The sequence below is a fragment of the Castor canadensis genome, chromosome 2, assembly GCF_047511655.1.
Source record: "Castor canadensis chromosome 2, mCasCan1.hap1v2, whole genome shotgun sequence".
In the NCBI taxonomy this organism is placed as follows: Eukaryota; Metazoa; Chordata; class Mammalia; order Rodentia; family Castoridae; genus Castor; species Castor canadensis.
Window position 1 is genome coordinate 10758651 of NC_133387.1, and position 20575 is coordinate 10779225.

Below are 20575 nucleotides of genomic sequence, written 5' to 3' on the forward strand. Positions count from 1 at the left end.
ATTGGGAATGCAAGCTAGTTCAACCACTTTGGAAAACAATATGGAGGCTTCTTAAAAAACTAAACATAGATCTGCCATATGATCCAGCAATACCACTCCTAGGTATATACCCAAAGGAATGAGACTGAAATTACTACAAAAGCACCTACACACCCATGTTTATTGCAGCACTATTTATAATAGCCAAGATATGGAAAAAGCCAAGATGCCCCACAACCAACAAATGGGTCAAGAAAATGTGGTATTTATACACAATTGACTCTTAGCCACACAGAATAATAAAATTTTGTATTCACAAGTAAATAGATGGAACTGGAGAACATCATCTTAAGCGAAATTAGCCAGGCTTAGCAGGTCAAAAATCACATGTTCTCCCTCATGTGTGGATTATAGACCCAAAACCAATGTAGTAATATTATTGGATGTGGGTCACACTCTAAGTGGAGAACACACGCAGGAGAAATAGGGAAAGGGAAGGAAACCTAAAACTTGAATGTGGTTGATGTGCTCCCCATTGAGGAGTGTATAATCTTAAATTAGCAGAGGCTACTATGGGAAGGGGACCAGGAAGTAGCAAAGAGATCTGGTAGAAATGAGGTAATGTGGGTTACAATACATAAGCACATGGAAGCAACACTAAGAATCTCTCTGTATAGCTATCTTTATCCCAAACTAGCCAAAATGATATGCCTTTCTTATTATCTCTTGTCTTTTCTCTTCAACAAAAGCAAAGAAGGCAGAACAGTTTCTGCCTGGAAGGGGGAAGTTGGAAGTGGGTGGGGAGTGGAGGGAAGGTGGCACAAACAATGTATACACATGTAAGTAAATGTAAAAATGATAAAAGGAGAGAAAAAAAGTGTAATGTTATAAGAGCTGTACAAATATCTCCTCTAATATTGTCCATGGACACATACAATAAAGGAAAATATATTTTAAAAAATGTATTCCTGAAATACTAATTAATAGATTATGAGGCATAAGATAAATATCAATAAATTTTTAAAGGAGAATATAATTTTATTAAAACAGGAAACCAGAAGGTTTAGTACCAACCTTAACAGGTATTTAATAAAGAATTACTGGAGAAAAGTAGAGAATAATTATTTGAAATGATAAATATGTTGAGAGCTTTTTTGGACCCAGTAGACAGCCTTGAGATCTTTGAGATCATATGGCAGTCTACTTTTAGTTTTTGGAGAGACCTCCATAGTGTTTTTCTTAGTGGTTGATTGCAGGTAAATGGATGGAACTGCAGAACATCATCTTAAGTAAAGTTAGCCAGGTTCAGTAAGCCAAAGGCCACATGTTTTCTCTCATATGTGGAATATAGACCTAATACAAATATAGGAACTATTATGAAAAACAGGTCATGGTAAGGGGAGGTTGCATATGAGAAAGGGAGAGTAAAAGAAGGAAGTTAAAAAGGTTAATATGGATGATTTATTTTCTATACACGAATATAGAATTTTTAAAACTGTTGAAATCACCATAAGAAGGGGACTAGGGAGAATGGAGAAAAATAGAAGAGATGAACCAATTCAGGTTATAATACATATAAACACGGAAATGTCACAAGCAAACTCCCCATACAGCTGTCTTAAACAAACAAAAACGTATTTTTTTTTTTTTACAAAATCAGAGAACAAGAGGGCAGAACAGGTTCTGTCATGGTACAAGTAGGAGGGGGAGGACCTGTGGGGAAACAGGGTATGAGGGTGAATATGGTGCAAATACTGTGGACACATATATGCAAGTGGAAAAACTAGACCTGTGGTATAAAGGAGAATGATGGAAGTGGTGAATTCAAGTTTGAATATTTGATATATTGTAAGAACTTTTGTAAATGCCATAATGTACCCCCAGCGCAACAATAAAAAAATTTTTTTAAGTTCCTTAAGATATGGAGAAAATTTTATAGGACTGATTAAAGCTATTAGAAATCAGCTATTCTACCAATTAAAAATACAGATACACCAGATACAAAGAATTCCTTTGTACTCTTATCAGCAGACCGAACACCACTGAGTGAAGGATTAGGAAACTTGGACAGTGGTCATTAGATACTTTCCAAAAATAATGAATACAAAACAAACAAGCAAAAAATAGTAGCTAAAAAGTAGCACTTCTTTAAATGGAAATATTTAAATGGAGTCTACAAAACCACAGATTTGAGGTTGTAAAGCAACTGGGTAAAATAAATTCCAAAGGGTGTTGAAACATTTCAAGAACTGAGAAGCACAAATTGTGCACATAAGAGGTAGGAAACATAAATGAGAATGAAAATAAAATAATCAAAATTTTACCAAATACTTGTAGACTCAGAATAATCTATTATTGCTGCCCAGAATGACCGGGATCTCTAAGATCCAAACACAGAGGAGTCTTTTCATGGACCTTCCCTAGGTCCTCACAAGAGAGACTCATAGGGCAGGAGAGATGGGGAAGTCTTCCTCACTTTGCCAGACTTTGTCCCCCTATCATGTAAAAGTCTTCCATCATTTGAAGAAGAGCAGGCAACCTATACCCTCCCAGAACCAACCAAAGTCCCACTGTTGTGGGAAGAGAAGTAGAAGCAAAAGCGTGCAAGGAGAACACACTTAGTCACCCTGTAATCCCAGGAAAAGTTCTTCCATAACACAGAGGTGTAAAATGAAAAGCCCTGCTATGACCAGAGGATCAAAAATCCACTTGGGAATAGTACTACAGAAAAGCACAAGAGATCTGCTGTAGTTGGGAAAGACAAAAAGTCTAAATCCAGAACATGATTGCCCAAGAATATTGGTAACTTCACTTATCTGAGGTGGAGAAGTGGACACATTGAGAAGCCCACTCTCCTCACAAAGGTGTTTAGACATACAAACCCAAAGAGACTAGATGACTGAGGCTGAAGTTTAAGTACTGAGATAAACTCAATGCTGGGGCTAAGGTACATAGTAAGTTCCCTTTCCATGTGCCTTCCACCAAGCACTAAACCACTGAACTGTACCATTAGTGTAGAAGGAGGAAGCAAAGAGAATCCCTCTGTTGCATAGATATATGATGCCTGCCAAACAGTGAGGCTGGAGCAGAACTATCAGCAAAACCCTCTGGTTTCCCAAGCTTTACATGGAACACACAGGAGTAAGTGCCCAAACCAATAATTTAAAAACTCTAGAGCACTGAAAGTGATTGTAGCAACAATACCCACCCCAGCCAAAGTAAAGCCTGCATTGGCTCAAGCCATCAGCATAGGGGCCTATCAGAGAAGAGAAATGTCCTTTCCCATGCAAACTGTTGTAGTTCATGCTCCATTATTCTTCTGAACATGATGTTCAACACTAAATAAAAGTTTGTCTTAAACAAAAGAGTGAGGACAAAAGCAAAACATTTTTATGTGTAGTTCTGCTGACTACTGTCAAGAGATAAACAAGTGCACAGAATAAGAGCCAGAGATGGCTCGATTGTTGATATTACAAAATTGGGATTGTAAACATCATCACTAATATTTACAGCATCTAGTGAAAAGACAGACATCAAAAATGAACAGAAATGAAATTGTATATAAATTATGATAACTATTAAAAAGTCAGCTTTTTAATAGGTAGGGCTGGTGGAGTGGCTTGGTTGTACAGTGCCTGCCTAACAAGTGTGAGGGCTTGAGTTCAAATGCCAGTATCACCACAAAAAGTTAGCTATACTAATGATTTATATATATATATATAAAACAGATAAATCATTCCTTTGATGTGCTTATCAGCAAACTGAAAACCACTGAGTGAGGACTTAGTGAACTTGAACAATGACAATTAGAAATTATTCAAGCTGAAAGACAAAGAGTAAAAAAAGTGAAAACAATACAAATTAATAGACACACCCAAACTAGAATAAAACATCCAAGAACTATGGGCAGTATTAAAGTATCTGTAATTGGAGTTCTGTCCTGGAGACAAGATCTAGACAGGGGGAAGTGCCTGAAAGTGTCACTTCTTATAGATATTAAAATTTAATAAAATCTAACAGCTCAATTTAAGCAATGGGAAGAAGGTGAGACTTTAATAAATATATTAAAAATCATATGAAAAATTCATAAAAAACTTTACATTACATGAATTAGATTAGCTGATACTGAAAGGATTGTCTGTTCAGTGTACCAGAAAATGAAGCAATTGGAATCTTTATACATTGCTGATAGAAATCCAAAATGGTGCAGTCACTTTGTAAAATAATTTGGCATTTTCTTACAGAGATGTATTCTACTGAACACCACCCTGAGTACTAACAGAGCTAATTTACATCTAGCAAATTTTCCAAAGTGGCTAAAGCATGTATCATATGTCATTTCTTTTTTATCATGTTGAATAAATGTTGATGTTCTTAAAAAAAAAAAGAAGCATGTATCTATACAAAAACCTAAGTGCAAGTATGTGTAGAAGTTTCATTCATAATCAGGAAATCTGGAAACAACCCAAAATGTCCTCTAATTAGTAAATTAGTATTTTAAATATTCAGGATATAAAGTAAGATGCATGGATATTTGTCAATAAACAGAGTGAAAGAAGCAATAAATGGGTATGTACTTTATCAGTCCACTTACATGACATCAATTGTTCTTTATAAAGTCTTAACATTTCTAAGCAAGGAAAATCTGTTTACTCTTGGTCATCATTTCCAGAATGGAATTAAAAGGATCCATCAGCTTTATTCAACTCTTAAAGGATCTAATGCATATGTGACTGCCATGGATATGAGTCTTTGAATTATGGTTTATTGCAAAGGTGACAAACAATGGCCATCTCATGGTTGCTTTATAAGATCCACAAACTCATTTTGGTACAGAAGGTCCAATTATAAAAGACACACTCAGTCATTTTAGAAGATCACCAACACTGGTTTTCTGATCCATAACTTATTTGGCAGAAATGTACAAGTGGGATGCTCTTAAATTATCTCTCCCTATCAAAGTGGTAAAAAAAATGTTGTATTTCTATGGAAATGCAGATCAATGTGCCAATATAAAAATTTTGACACTGGGACCAGATACAAGACAGAATAGGAAGTGTACACAGAAGAACTGCAACAGACCTGGATAATAGCTATGTCAATGGTGGCTTCTCATATTGATGTCTGCCTAAAATAGCTAAAGTTTGTTAGTTCTTTTTAAAATGTTATTATTAGTAAAGGGGTTTCATTGTGACATTTCCATACATACATACAATGTACCCTGGTTTGGTTCATCACCTCCATTATTCTCCCTCCTTACCCTCACCCTTTTAAAAATAGCTTCAGCAGTTTTATATGTTCTATGTTCACACATGTGTAGAAAGTACATCAACCATATTCACCCTCCTTTATCCTCTTCATTTCTCACATACACACCAGTACTGTTCCCTTAACATGACCTGTTTACATTCCTGCCCTTCATTGCTCAAGTGTCTATTCATTGTTCAGTAAGGTTTTGCCTTGGTATTTGACCTGTAATTATTTTGTGCTTTAATCAGTCCACCCTTCCTGATGCTCTCCCTTACCCTTTACCCCTTTCCTATATTGTTCAACATTATTTAGTATTTTTGTTGTCTTAATATTACACAGATGTGATGTATTTCAATATTATTCAGTTTATCATTTGTTTCTTCTTTCTTTCTTCCCTTGGTCTACTCTAACAATCCCATTTTTATTCCTTACCATGAACTGCAACTGATACAATATCTAACTAAGAAGACTCTGAAACAAGAATACATAACCAGGGATGGATTAGACAAGCAGATACTCTGACTGTGTAATTCTCAAGTAATGTGGAGTTGAAATGCAGAAACATAGTCAGTGAAGTAGGAGCTCAGATACTGCTAGATACACTAAATAGTACAAGTACAGAAGACTGTAGTTTTAGAGAGTAGAACAAAAAGCTGGTTGTCAAGTTAAAGTGAAAGGAAACAGAGAAGTCTACTCTAGTGTTAGAAACACCAACTAGATAGTTCCTCAGAGAACTGATGTTTTCCATAGAGACTTGCAGCAAAGTGCTACCCAGTTTTATAGATAGCAAAGCCTCATCTTTATAATGTTGGCTTCTCTATGTCCAGGAAGGAAGGACTGTTACATGCCTGGAGAACATAGAAAACACTGATGGAAGTCGAAAACCTGTGTGTTTTTCTTAAGTGAGATTAGAATTTACAGGAGCATTCACTAAATCAGGGTCATGATAACCGTTACTAGGAAAGTGAGGCAAATCATTTAGAATTCAAGTCATTTAGTATTATTTCATGATATTTTTGCCATGAGTAATCATAAAAGACTTCATACACACAATGTATTTGACTTGAGGCTTGAGGTATAGGGTAGCAATTTGAGTGACAGATATGGGAGAATACAATAAATAAGCATGGGGAAGGGGAGGTTCAGATGAATTCTAGTAAGAATGAGGTTAGAAGAAAGGAAAATGAACAAAAATTATGCACTGCCTTCTCTACTGTCCAAGAGAAGTAGAGTGTAGAAATGTAATTTTAATTCTGAATATCTCTCACTTGTGTGGCTTACCTGATCCACCTCTCTGTTCACTCGCTTATAATAGATCTCCCAAATCATAGTGTGGAAAGGATGAAATGAAATTGCAAAATTCTTAATCTTTACTAAGTTTTGGAAATGTTGGTTTCTTTAACTCCACAAACTTTTTTCTCATATAAGAAGACCTTTACATTTCAAAGAAAGACATTGTACTTCAGGCAGAGAAGAGAGGTTGCTCAGCTAACATTTAGGTTGAGAAAAATGGCAGTGATTTTCTACAAAATGGGACAGAAATGAGTTACTTAGGAGAATAACTGTCAATACTGGGAAATTAAACTTCTTTGGGCACCCTTACCATTTCCACCAGGATGGCACTTCCTAGCAAATTCTTAAGCATCTTTCAAATTGTTACTCATTTATTACCAACGCCAAAAATTATTAACTGTTATTTCCAGGCAAGTAAGTGCATCACCTTCATGATAGCTATATTGTTCATTTAAGCCTCTGTTTTGACACATACCATATATTGTCAAATCAGTTCCCAGACCTTCACTGAGGCCATTGAAAGAAAGTCCACTATGCAATTTGAATCTGTAGTAACTATAAAATTACTGAACATAAGATGTGTAAAAGTAAAATGATTGCTTTGGAATAAATCAGAAGAAAGATAACAGGTGCTAATAGGGAACCAGAAAGTCAAGTGAGAATTTATCCTTGGAAATTTTGCCTAAAATTAACTTTTATTTAATGGCAATTGTTTGATATAATGTGTAAGGATGGAAGGAAGGAAGGGTTGTGAAAGGACGGAGGAAAAGAGGATATTAAGAATGTCCTCAAAACCAAGCAAACAAAAATTAAAGTAGATACTGAAGCTACTGCTGTGGGAAGAAATTTGTATATATAAAATATTATTATTTGTGAAAGACTGTTGAGGCTTTGTGTAACTAGATTAACCATTCTTGAACTATGAGCCATCTGCTAGGGCTCTGACGTTAGTTCTTTTCACAAGTCATCTTACTTTCTTTTTTGATGTGAAGGTCTTCATAATAATATATTATTTGTTTGAAAATAGTCTGTGACATTTTGGTTCTCTTTGTTTGATCTTATATAATAGAAGATCTGTAGAGTTTTATGATGTTCAAGTGGAAATATTCATAAGTAAATCCAACATATGGGGGTGGCAGATGGTCATAGCCCTCAATAATGGCTATGGTATGAATTAATTTAGAATTTTAAATTGAAGAGCATTGACTTCCAGAATGAATAACCCATACAAGGAAAGCAGTAGTTTGAGAGCTATGCTCATTGGGTGTTAAGAGTTGCAAAAGAATGGACCCTTTAACACCTAATGCTTTGTCAAGCAAATTTCATAGTACATGCCAGAGTCCAAAGTACAATGATTTGGGTATCTCTGACCTCTCTAATAAGCAAGAAAAGGTCAATGTTCATATGTGTGTGTGTAACACTTAAAAAGTTAGTCTTTAGAAACAATTTTCTCGATATTCTACATGTCAAAATCAACCAAAACAAATGCCACACTCAGTTACTTTCTTGCCTTATGCATTCATTTAATTATTTGCACTGGACAGGACACAGAAGTACTTAATTGTCCCAGAAGTTTCCAGGTGTCTTGATATTTTCATTGAGGCAAAACTAAAATTTTATGCACAAATTCTTTGTGCTATATTCATATACCCAGATTTTGCAGGTTCTAAAATTGCTACATTTTATGGGAATCTTAATAAATTAAAAAGAATTTATAAGTTTATAAAGTTGTGTGTAAAATACAGGTCAATATGTAAGTTCACATACTCAAAATTAGATGCAAAGAAAATTTCAGTGAGAGAAAATAAAATTTTATTGACTTTGTGCTAACCCTAGAAAAGAACCAAGACAATTTCAATTATATTCCAGAAGATGAGGCTTAATTGTGTGGTTTTCTATAAAGTTCACAGATCCACACAGACAAGATGACTCAAGTAGTATCATAGTCTAACCTATATTCCATGTCTGCCTGCAAAAAATCTTCTGCTGCAAAAGTTATTTAGCAGAGTGTATGAGTGTCAGTTTCTTGTGGTATGATAGATATTTCACTCAGATCATATTCTAAGATTCATCTTTGATAAGCCTTTCTCCAAACTCAATCATTCATTTATTAATATTAAATCTCTCTTCATTGCCATTCTTGGTTTTGTCCCTTCCTCTGCATTTTCACTCCCATTCATCTTCAATCTCCTGCTTTGGCTTTCTGCCTGAAATTATTCACATCTCTCTCTGACCCCACTGATTATAAATTGCAAAAGATTTAAACTTTTCAGGGTTCTTCATTATAGACATTCTATTCTTGTTCCAGAAACCTTCACTGTGTCCTCCAGGCACATGGATTAACACCAAATATGCCAGCAACTATGACCTATTGTAACCTCTATCCTACATTTGCTTACTTGCTCTTTCTTACTTCAACTTTTTCATGTGACACTACACTTCAGATGAACTGGCTCACTGGTTGCCCCATATGCAATAAAATACACTTTTATGCATGACTTTTCTCCAGGTGGAATGTTTTCAGGACTTTTACCCCATCCAGCAAGTCATTTGTTCTACATAACAAATTCAAATATTATATAAACCTTTATTTCAAATGTTAGTACCTACTTTCTCTTTTTTAATTGCAAGAAAAGTCAACAATATGCTCAGAATCTCCTTACTGTAATAGTTAGCTTATTTTATTTACTTCCTATTGACTCATAAAAACCACACTGTCTTTGAGATTAGAAGATTTTTAGTAACTTCTTTAGTACTCTGTGGTTTAGAAGTTCATGAATATTGTTGGCAAGGGGTTAAATTGCTTATAGGAAAATTGAAGATTTAGTCACTGGTAATGATGAAAAATTGCTGTTGTATCATACATTATTGTGCTTATTGTGCTTCTTAAAATTATTACTCAGAAATAGTTTATTATCTTTTCTAAGTTCTACTCACCCAATTAGCACATGAAACCTCAGTTTTATTCTTTACTCGTGTGACTTACAGAAAACCAATGTTTTCTAGTGAGCAAAACAAGTTGCTTCTTTATTGAAGACAGAAAATGACAAGTGGATTTGCAAATACATCTTCAAAGATGGGCTTTGGAAAGTCAGAGACTAGCTGTAGCTTTAACAGTATGTTTTAAAACTATTGTGACAGAGAAGTAAGGTGCAGATTGCCTTGGATTTTCAATTACACAGGACATGAAGTGATGTTAAGGCCTCCATGTGCTCCACTTGAGTGCAGCTGAAGGAAGTGGAGCTCTTCAGCTGTTTTTAGTGACTTTCTTATTTATAACACCCTCTTTTTAATTAAATAGCACTTATCATCAAACTTTCTTTAAAAGTTTCTTATGCATGATAGATTAAAAATAAATTTAAAAATGCACAATCAGTCCACCATTCATTTAGGCATCATACCTCAATTGCAATATTTTAATTCTATAAATAGTATTTTACCCAAAGCTCAAACAATAATACCAAATAAATTTTGCTAATTCAACCTAATAGTACAACACAGTTAAAAATTTAAATTTCATGAGAGCAATGTAATTCTCTCTGGAATATACATTGCCATTGATTTCAACATCTTAATGGCCAATGGATTTTAAAAATAATATCATTGTTATATGTAGGTGAACAGTTTTCCTATGTTGTGCCAAGAATTCCACAGTAGTCTGCCATTGTTAAAGCTATAGTAAAAATTAGCCATATAAACTTTTTATATATAAACAAGTTTAGTTTAGAGATCCAAAATGGTGACAGGGACACAGATGCAGACTGAGTGAGCTCTGTGAAACACGGACCTTGCTGAGATGCTGGAGACACACTTGGCTGAGGTAAAGCACAAGGGAGAACTGAAACTTTGGCACCCTAAACCTCTAGCCTGTGGAAGGCTTCTCCACACTACAATTCACTGAAAGAACAGGTGGACTGCCACCCCAATGCCACTGCTGCCAGCCAGCCTGCTGGCCGGCTGCCCCACCTGGCTGCCACCCCACCAGAAGGCTGCCTGTCGGCTTGCCAGGCCAACACCTGCCAGCTGGCCCACCGGCTACAGGAGAGCTCCAAAACCACTAGATGCCAGCTCAAAACCTGCCTAAGAGATGCAGGCAAACAAGACTGGATGCTAAAGGAGTAACACCAGAACTACTAAGAATGAAATTCTACTGATCATGAACAGGGGATTTTTTTTCCTTTTCTTTTTTCTTTTGTTTCTTTCCTTTAAGTGTTTGTTTATTGGGTTCACTGTTTGATTGTCCATCAACTCTCCCTGTTGATTTCTTTGGTTCTCCATTTTTTTTCTTTCTTTCTTTTTCTTTTTTCCCTTCTTTCTTAGTTTTGTTAGTTTTACTACTGTAAGTTAGCTAATACCAAATTACACATTGACCAGGAACAGAAACAGTAGCAAATGGAATGGTGAGAAGATGAAAAATGGATGGAAACCATTCTCCCCCCAAAAATAAATTAGTACAGGATTCAGAGAGAAATGAAGAAAACAGATACCGAGATCCAGACTCCAACAAAACAAAGATAAACTATACCAAGGAACCCAACGAAGCCCAATAAACAATCTGAAAGAAGAAATCCTGCAAATAATCACTGAGAATTTCATAGAGATGTTACTAGACATGTTCAACGAAAACATACAGGAGGCACTCAAGAAATTCCAAGACAACAAAAATAAAGAATATAAGAAAACACAAAAACAGATAAATGAAATCATAGTAGCCCTAAATAAACACCAAAGTGAAACAGAGAACACCATAAATAGAGAGAAAGGAACTAAGGATGAAAATTGATAATATTAAAGCAGAAGTGACCCATTATATGGAAAACCTCAGAAAAAAAGAATGAAACAAAATACAAAACAAAATGGAAAGCCACTTCAGCAGACTAGAACAAGCAAAGATATAATCTCAGAACTCAAAGATGAAATGGTTATTAAAGAAAAAAACTGAAGAACTATTGGTCAGACAACTCAAGATCTGTGAAAGGAATATGCAAGAACTCACCAACTCCATCAAAAGACCAAACCTGAGAATTATGGGCATTGAAGAAGGAGAAGAGGTGCAAGTAAATGGAATTTATAATATATTCACAAAATAATAACAGAAAATTTCCAAAATCTAGAGAAAACTATGGCCATGCAGGTACAGGAAGCCTTCAGGACACCAAACAGACTTGACCAAAATAGAACTTCCCCACAACATATTATCATTAAAACAATAAGCACAGAAAACAGAGAAAGAATATTGAAGGTTGTAAAAGAGAAAAAACAAATAACATATAAAGATAAACCCATCAAAATCACAGATTTATCAATAGAAACCTTTAAAGCAAGAAGACGAAAGAAGGGGTATTCCAGGCACTGAATGAAAATAACTTCAACCCTAGGATACTCTACCCAGCAAAACTATCATTCAAAATACATGGAGCAATAAGAGTCTTCCATGATAAGCAGAAACTAAAACAATATATGACCACCAAGCCACCACTACAAAAGATTCTTCAAGGAATTCTGCACACAGAAAGTGAAAGCAAACAAAACCATGAAAGGGCAGGCAGTACCAAACCTCTGGAGAAGAAAAGGCAAGAAAGTAGAGAGTAACTGATTGTGCTGCACACAATCAAACCCTTAAGCAACAAAGACAACTAAATGACAGGAATCACCACAGATCTATCAAAACTAACACTGAATGTTAACAGACTTAATTCACCAATCAAAATACACTGTTTGGCAAACTGGATTAAAAAGGAAGACCTAACAGTCTGCTGCCTACAGGAGACCGATCTCATCAACAGAAACAAGAACTGACTGAGGGTGAAAGGCTGGAAGAAGATCTACCAAGACAATGGCCCCGAAAACAGGCAGGGGTAACATTACTTATCTTGGGCAAAATAGACTTCAAACTTACATTGATCAAATGAGGTAAAGAAGGATGCTCCATGAAAATAAAATGGGAAATACACAAAAGGAAATAATAATTATCAACCTATATGCAACCTGACATTAAGCCACCCAATTTCATCAAACATACTCTGAAAGACCTAAAAATATATACAGACTCCAACACAGTGGTAGTGGGAGAATTTAATACCCCCCATCACCAATAGACAAGTCATGCAAACAAAAGATCAATAAAGAAAATCTAGAACTAAATCACGCCATAGATCAAACATGGACCTAGCTGATGTCTACAGATTATTTCACCTAACTTCTGAACAATATACATTCTTCTCAACAGCTTAGGGAATTTTCTCCAAAATTGATCATATCTTAGGGCACAAAGCAAGTCTCAGCAAATATGAGAAAACAGAAATAATCCCATGCATTATATCTGATCATATTACATTAAAACTAGAAATCAACAACAAAACAACAGTAAAAAACATGCAAACAATTGGAGGCTGAGCAACACATTGCTCAATGATCAATGGGTCATTGATGAAATAAAAGAGAAAATTAAAAGGTTCCTAGGAGATAATGAAAATGAAAACACAACCTACTGGAACATATGGGACACAGCAAAGGCAGTCCTAACAGGAAAGTTTGTAGCCATGAGTGCATATATTAAAAGGTCAGAAGATCTCAAATCAATGATCTACTGCTACAGCTCAAACTCGTAGAAAAACAAGAACAGGCAAATCCCAAAACAACCAGAAAGAAAGAGATAATTAAAATAAGGGATGAAATGCTGAAGTAGAAGCAAAAAACAATACAAAGAATTAATGAAACAAAAAGCTGTTTCTTTAAAAAAATAAATAAGATTGACAGACCCCTGGTAAACCTGACTAAAAAGAGGAAAGAAAAAATCCAAATTAATAAAAGCAGAAATGCAAAAGATCAATAACAACAAACACCACATAAATTGTCAGAGAAGATTATATTCTAAAAAATTAGAAAATTTTGAAGAAATGGACAGATTTCTAGAGTATTATGACCATCTAAAACTTAACCAAGAGGATAATAATCACCTGTACTGATCTATAACACAAAATAAAATTGAAGCATCAATAAAGAGTCTCCCAAAAAAGACTTGTTGGATTCTCTGCAGAATTCTATTAGACGTTGAAAGAATAACTGATACCAACCCTCCTTAAACTGTTCCACGAAATAGAAAGGCAAGGAACACTGCCTAACTCATTTTATGAAGCCAATATTACTGTCATCCCAAAATCAGACAAAGAAACCTCCAAAAAGGGGAACATAGGCCAATTTCCTTAATGAACATAAATGCAAAATTCGTCAATAAAATAATGGCAAACCAAATCCAACAACGCATCAGAAGGATCATCCAGCATGACCAAGTCGATGCAGGGGTGTTCAACATACACAAATCTATAAATGTAATACAGCACATTAATAGAAGCAAAGACAAAAGCCATTTGATCCTCTCAATAGATGCAGAAAAACCCTTTGATAAGATCCAACACCATTTCATGATAAAAGTGCTAAGAAAACTAGGAATAAAAGGAATGTATCTCAACGTTGTAAAGGTTATATACGACAAACATACAGCCAACACTGTACTAAATCTTGAAAAACTGAAACCATTTCCCCTAAAATCAGGAAGAAGGCAAGGGTGCCCACTCTCCCCACTCCTAGTAAACATAGTCCTGGAAATCCTAGCCAGAGGAATTAAGCAAGAAGAAGAAATAAAAAGAATACAAATAGATAAAAAAATTGTCAAAATATCCTTATTTGCAGACAATATGATCCTATATCTTAATGACCAAAAAATCTCCATCCAAAAACTCCTAGACACCATAAACAGCTATAGCAAGGTGGCAGGATACAAAATCAACTTACAAAAATGATCAGATTTTCTATACACCAACAACAAACAAACTGAGAAACAATTCCATTCACAATAACCTCAAAATAAAATCAAATACCTAGGAGTAAACTTAACAAAGTATGTGAATGACCTCTACAAGGAGAACTACAGACCCCTCAAGAAAGAGATCGAGGAAAACTCCAGAAGATGGAAAGATCTCCCATGCTCAAGTATTGGTAGAATCAACACAGTAAAAATGGCTACACTACCAAAAGCAATCTACATGTTTAATGCAATTCCCATCATAATATCAATGACTTTCATCACAGAGATTGAAAAATTTACCCTAAAATTCATTTTGAAACAGAAGAGACCAGGAATAGTCAAGGCAATACTTAGCAAAAACAGCAATGCTGGAGGAATCACAATATCCAACTTCAGACTATATTACAAAGCAATACCTACAAAAACAGCATGTTACTGGCACAAAAACACATATGAGGACCATTGGAACAGAATAGAGGACACAGATGTGAATCCACACAACTATACCCACCTTGTTTTTGAAAAAGGTGCCAAAAATAAACGATGGAGAAAACACAGCCTCTTCAACAAATGTTGCTGGGAAAAGTGGTTATCCATCTGCAAGAAACTGAAACTAGATCCATGTTTATCACCCTGTACTAGTATCAACTCAAAATGGATCAAAGACCTTAATATCAGACCCAAAACTCTGAAGTTAGTACAGGAAGGAGCAGGAAACACTCTGGAACTACTAGGTATAGGCAAGAACTTCCTCAATAGAACCCCAGCAGCTCAGCAACTAAGAGAAAGAATAGACAAATGGGACTTCATAAAATTAAAAAGCTTCTGCACAACAAAAGAAATGGTCTCTAAACTGAAGAGATCACCCACAGAGTGGGAGATATTTACCAGCTATACATCAGACAAAGTATCTATAACCAGAATATACAGGGAACTTAAGAAACTAAACTCTTCCAAAATCAATGAACCAATAAAGAAATGGGCAACTGAACTAAATGGAACTTTCTCAAAAGAAGAAATTCAAATGGCCAAAAAAACACATGAAAAATGCTGCTCATCATTTCTAGTCATAAAGGAAATGCAAATCAAAACCACACTAAGATACCACCTCACCCCTGTTAGAAGAGCCATCATCAAAAACACCAAAAAAACAGGTGTTGGTGAGGATGTGGGGAAAGAGGAACCTTCATACACTGCTGTTGGGAATGCAAGCTAGTGCAACCACTTTGGAAAAAAATTTGGAGGCTTCTTAAAAATCTAAACATAGATCTGCCATATGATCCAGAAATACCACTCATGGGGATATACCCAAAAGAATATGACACAGGTTACTCCAGAGGCACCTGCACACCCATGTTTATTGCAGCACTATTCACAACAGCCAAGTTTGGAAACAGCCAAGATGCCCCACTACTGAAGAATGGATTGAGAAAATGTGGTATTTATACACAATGGAATTTTACTCTGCCATGAAGAAGAATGAAATCTTAAGATTTGCAAGTAAATGGATGGAACTGGAGAACATAATTCTGAGCGAGGTTAGCCAGACTCCGAATACCAAAAATCATATGTTCTCCCTCCTATGAGGATATTAAATCTAGGGTAAATACAGCAATGTGGTTGGACTTGGGTCACATGACAAGGGGAGAGCGCATACGCGAAGTATGGGTATAGGCAGAAAACCCTAAACATGAAACCTTTGATGTCCCCACTGCAGAGGAACTAATACAGAAACCTTAAAACAACAGAGATCAACACAAGAAGGGGATAAGGAACCAGTGTAAAGCTCAGTTAGAGACGAATCAACTTGGATTGCAACACATTTGTACAGGAAAGCAATGCTAGGAATCTCTCTGTATAGCTATCCTAACTCAACTAGCAAAAACGCTGTTTTTATTTTTATTGTTTATGTCTTCTCTTCAACCAAATTAGAGATAAGGGCAGAACAGGTTATGCCTGTAAGCGAGGGGGGTGGGAGGGAAGAGGATGGGGGTGGGCTTAGGGGAGAGAAATGACCCAAACAATGTATGCACATATGAATAAATGAATTTAAAAAATTAAAAATAAATAAATAAGTTTTTTTATTTTTGTGGTACTAGGGCTTGAACACAGAGCCTCCTGTTCATTAAGCAAATGCTCTACCACTTGAGCCAAATCCTCAGTCATTTTTAATTTACTATTTTTTTCAGACAGGGTCCTGAGTTTTTGCCCTGGCCATCATCAGAACATGACCTCCTACCTTCCCCCTCAGAGTAGATCAGATTATAGATGTGTACCACCATGCCAGACTCTGAGTTTATTGTTTTAAATCAGATATGGATTACATAATGAATACTTTTCTACACTGAGATCATTGTTGTGAATTGCAAAAGTATGATGTTTAATTATGCAAACTGGTTGGTAGTCAGGTCAGGGGAGACATTGACTGCTATAAGTATGAATATATTCTTCTATTACACACAAGAGTGCATGGCCACAAAAAAAATCAGAGTGCAGTTCAGAGGGATTTCCAGTGTGTTTACAGTATGTCACCTCCAACCCTCCATCAGCCACAGTCATGCCCTCTCCTATACCTCTGTCTTGCTGAAGACACTTCTTTTTTGGGGAGTTAGGGGGTGGCTGTATTATAGCTATGGGCAATAGTTGCTCCTTTTGGTGCAATTTCTTCAGGCTTTAAAGGTTTCTTCACATGACCCTGACCAATCCCCTTTCTCTAAAGCTGGGTTTGATAATGAAGATCTCATTATTTCATACAAAAAACAAAGCAAGCAAGAAAGTTGATGGGACATATGAAAAAGCCAGTTATAGAACACTAAATCCAAATGAATAATAAAAATGAAAATATATTTAATTATAAAGAACAAGAGAAAGAACATCTTATATCTATAAATTGTTATTAATATAATCTATAAAATAAATAGTATGTCTAAAAGCTATACATGAGTGAGCAAATCTCATTTCACTCTTGCCAACAATTAAATTTGATAATTTCCCTATGCTTTGATAAGAAACAATATTTAGCTTTTTAATTGGCATTTATTTGCTGAATACTGAGTTTTATCAAATTACTCTATCACTGATAAAGAGAAAAAGTTACCATTTAAAACAAAAACTAACCCAAGCCACTTCCATTCCCAAAGAAGTGGAATATGTTTATTTTGCCAAACACAAAATTGGACAAATTTTCCATAAAAATTATCTTTATTCAAAACCCCCACTCTTTCTCTCTGTTCTCTGTTATGATATAGAAAAGGAATAACAAAATGGAACATCATAGCTTCATTTAAAAACTTTCATTAACTTACATTAATAGTACAAGGAATACTTACCTGGCAGGGGAGATACCATGATCAGGAAGGTGGTTTTCCCAAGCAAGGCTTATCCATTGCACTCCAATGTACTGACCCCTGCGATTTCCCCAAATGTGGGAAACTCGACTGAATAATTTGTGGTAGTGGGGGACTGCATTTCCGCTCTCCCCTGAAAAAAAAATAGTACAAGGAGGTTTCATTACAATAAATTCATAGATGCATACAGTAGAAGTAGTTTATTTTTTTAAGAGAAATAGAACCTTACAATTATTAGGACAGACAAACAAAGAATAAAAAGGAGAGAGAGAGTGAGAATAATAGTTTCCTGAATGACTTAAAATTTTGTCAAATGAATAATCCCATAAACGAACACAACATAGAAAAAGATATCCTTTATCCAAGGTGAGGTTGAGGTAAATGTTTGATAGTAATGTTAATGCTCAAAATTAGGTTTGCTATGCTGTCCAGAACAAGGAAAACATTTCCTATAACACGGGATAATAATAAGGAATTTTCTGGGGATTATCCCTTGACTCCTAGATAATACCATGAATTAATCACAGATACCACTATCAAGGTCCACTTAAAATTCAGTTGTAAAAAGATCTATACATTAATGAAGCTGCTTTATGACTTGCATTTAAAGCATACAATAATAGAGCAAATAATTTAGCATATCTGTTAATGTGATGACTGAGTTCAATTTGCAGTACTTTATCTCTTTATTCCCTCGTTTCTTTCCTTCACTACTATCATTGCTTTGACAATAAATTTTGCCTTTCCAGTGGATTCCAAGAGTTTATCTTTGGATACGCTTGGCAATATATAATTCCCACAAATTTTGTTACGTTGTTCTAGAACTGGAGTTGTAAATTTCTGCATCAAATACTCATAACCTTCAGAGATATTATGGGTTATGCTCCAGACCAGGGCAATGAAATGAATATCTCAATATGGAGTCAGAGGAATATTTTGGCTTCCCAGTATATATACAAAGCTTTGTTCTCCCTATACTGTCATCCAAGTGTGTTAATAGCATATGGTTCATAAACTGTACATAATTTTATTTAAAATACTTTATTGCTAAAAATTCTTATTTTCATCTGAGTTTTCAGTTAGTTGGGATCTTTTTGCTGGGGGATGGTTCTTGCCTCAGTGTTGATGGCTGACAAGTGACCAGAGTGTGGTTGTTGAAGGCTGGGGTCTGGAGCAGTTCCTTAACACAAGAATAATGAAGCAAACAATGAGGTTTACTTCATTCATTGGCTCCTCCTTTCATGATAAATTACTCTGAGGCATGAGATACCACGTAATAGCATTTTATCCACACCAGAAATTCCTTCAAAATTGAATTCAACCCTTTCAATGCCTGCCACTGACTTATCAACTAAGACTATGTAACATTCTAACTCCTCCACTATCACTTCAACAATAGTCACAGCATCTTCACTAGGAAATGGACTCCATCTCAAGAAACACCATCCTTTGTTCATCCAGAAGCAATTCTGCATCAGTTAAAGTTTTATCATAAGATTGCCATAATTCAGGCACATCTTGAGGCTCTAACACTAATTTTATTTCTCTTACTTCTTCCAGCACATCCTCAGTTACTTCCTTCACTGATATTGTGAACACCTAAAAGTCACTATGAAGGTTTGATCTATGTCTTCCATCATCTTCTGTATACTGATATTCTGACCTCATCCTATGAATTGTAAATGCTACTAATAGCGTGTAAAATATTGATCCCTTTTCAGAAGGTGTTCAATTAACTTTGCAAAGATCCATAGGAGAAGTCACAATCTATGGCAGCTATGGGCTTACAAAGTTTATTTATTAAAAAATAAAAGTTGCACTCTCTGCTTCCTGGCTGCCTGAGGTGAGCATTCTCTGTCACATCCTCCTCCATCCCACCCTCCCACCATGGTGTTCTACCTCACCTCAGGCCCAAAGAAATGAAACCAGTGGAACTTGGACTGAAACTTAGGAAAGTGGCTCCAGGCAGGAGCCCTAGCTAGACAGAACTCAATGCTGGGGATGGCCTTCACCAAGGGAGCAGAAAGAACTCCATTAGACCTCTCTCAGCTTTCACAGGATGAAAGCCTCAGAACCAGGAAGCCATAGAGAGTACAGAGTATTCAAAGATCAAGAAAAGCAAATGAGCAGTAACGCAGAACTCAATACCAGCAAGAGCATTCACAGCCTGTCTGGGGGAAGGGGAAGTCAGAGACTAATGGTTGAAGTATGAAGAGGTCATTGTGACATTATCATCAAATACTATAAGGCATCCCCATAGGTAAATCATAAAGAAGAAAGCTGATGAGATTAGAGAGACTTGTCTCAATCCCAGGATCCTGCACTTTCTAAGGCAATTTAATCAAGAATTCACCTCATTTCTCTGAGCCTCAGTTTCCCATTCTGTAAACCAGATGTCATGTGTCCTATCTTAAAGTTATCAGCATTAAAGGCACCAACATATGGCAGTTAAGTAAAAAGAAACTGAAGTTTGAAATTAATCCTTAATCTGTGGACTACAGAATGGATATTGTGTTAGTAGAAATGACAATAACACCAATCTCATTGTATACTTCCATCAGAGATCTGGGGTGAACAGAGAATATCAATGGGCAGTAACATTTTGAAAGGACTTTTTTACTTTTATTATTTTTATTGTGCTGGATGGGGGATACATTGTAGCATTTACAAAAGTTCTTATAATATATCAAATGTATCATACTTGAATGCACCCCTTATCTTCCCTTCCCTCATTCCTGAAATAATTTCAGCAAGTTTCATTTTTCCATTTACATATGTATATACACAGTATTTGCACCATATTCACCTTCCTACACACTTTCACCATCTCCTCCCCACTCTCACTGGTACTGATCCACCCTTCACCCTTGCCCCCACCCCAGGCAGGGCCTGTTCCACC

General features: G+C 35.8%; 1 non-coding gene across 1 annotated transcript; it reads left to right on the plus strand.

The window, feature by feature from the left end:
- The first annotated feature begins 17650 nt into the window (after nt 1-17650).
- Nucleotides 17651-17812, plus strand: LOC141420927 (U1 spliceosomal RNA). The gene has a single exon (XR_012445651.1). It is a non-coding gene; the product is annotated as a U1 spliceosomal RNA (small nuclear RNA).
- The last annotated feature ends 2763 nt before the right edge of the window (nt 17813-20575 follow it).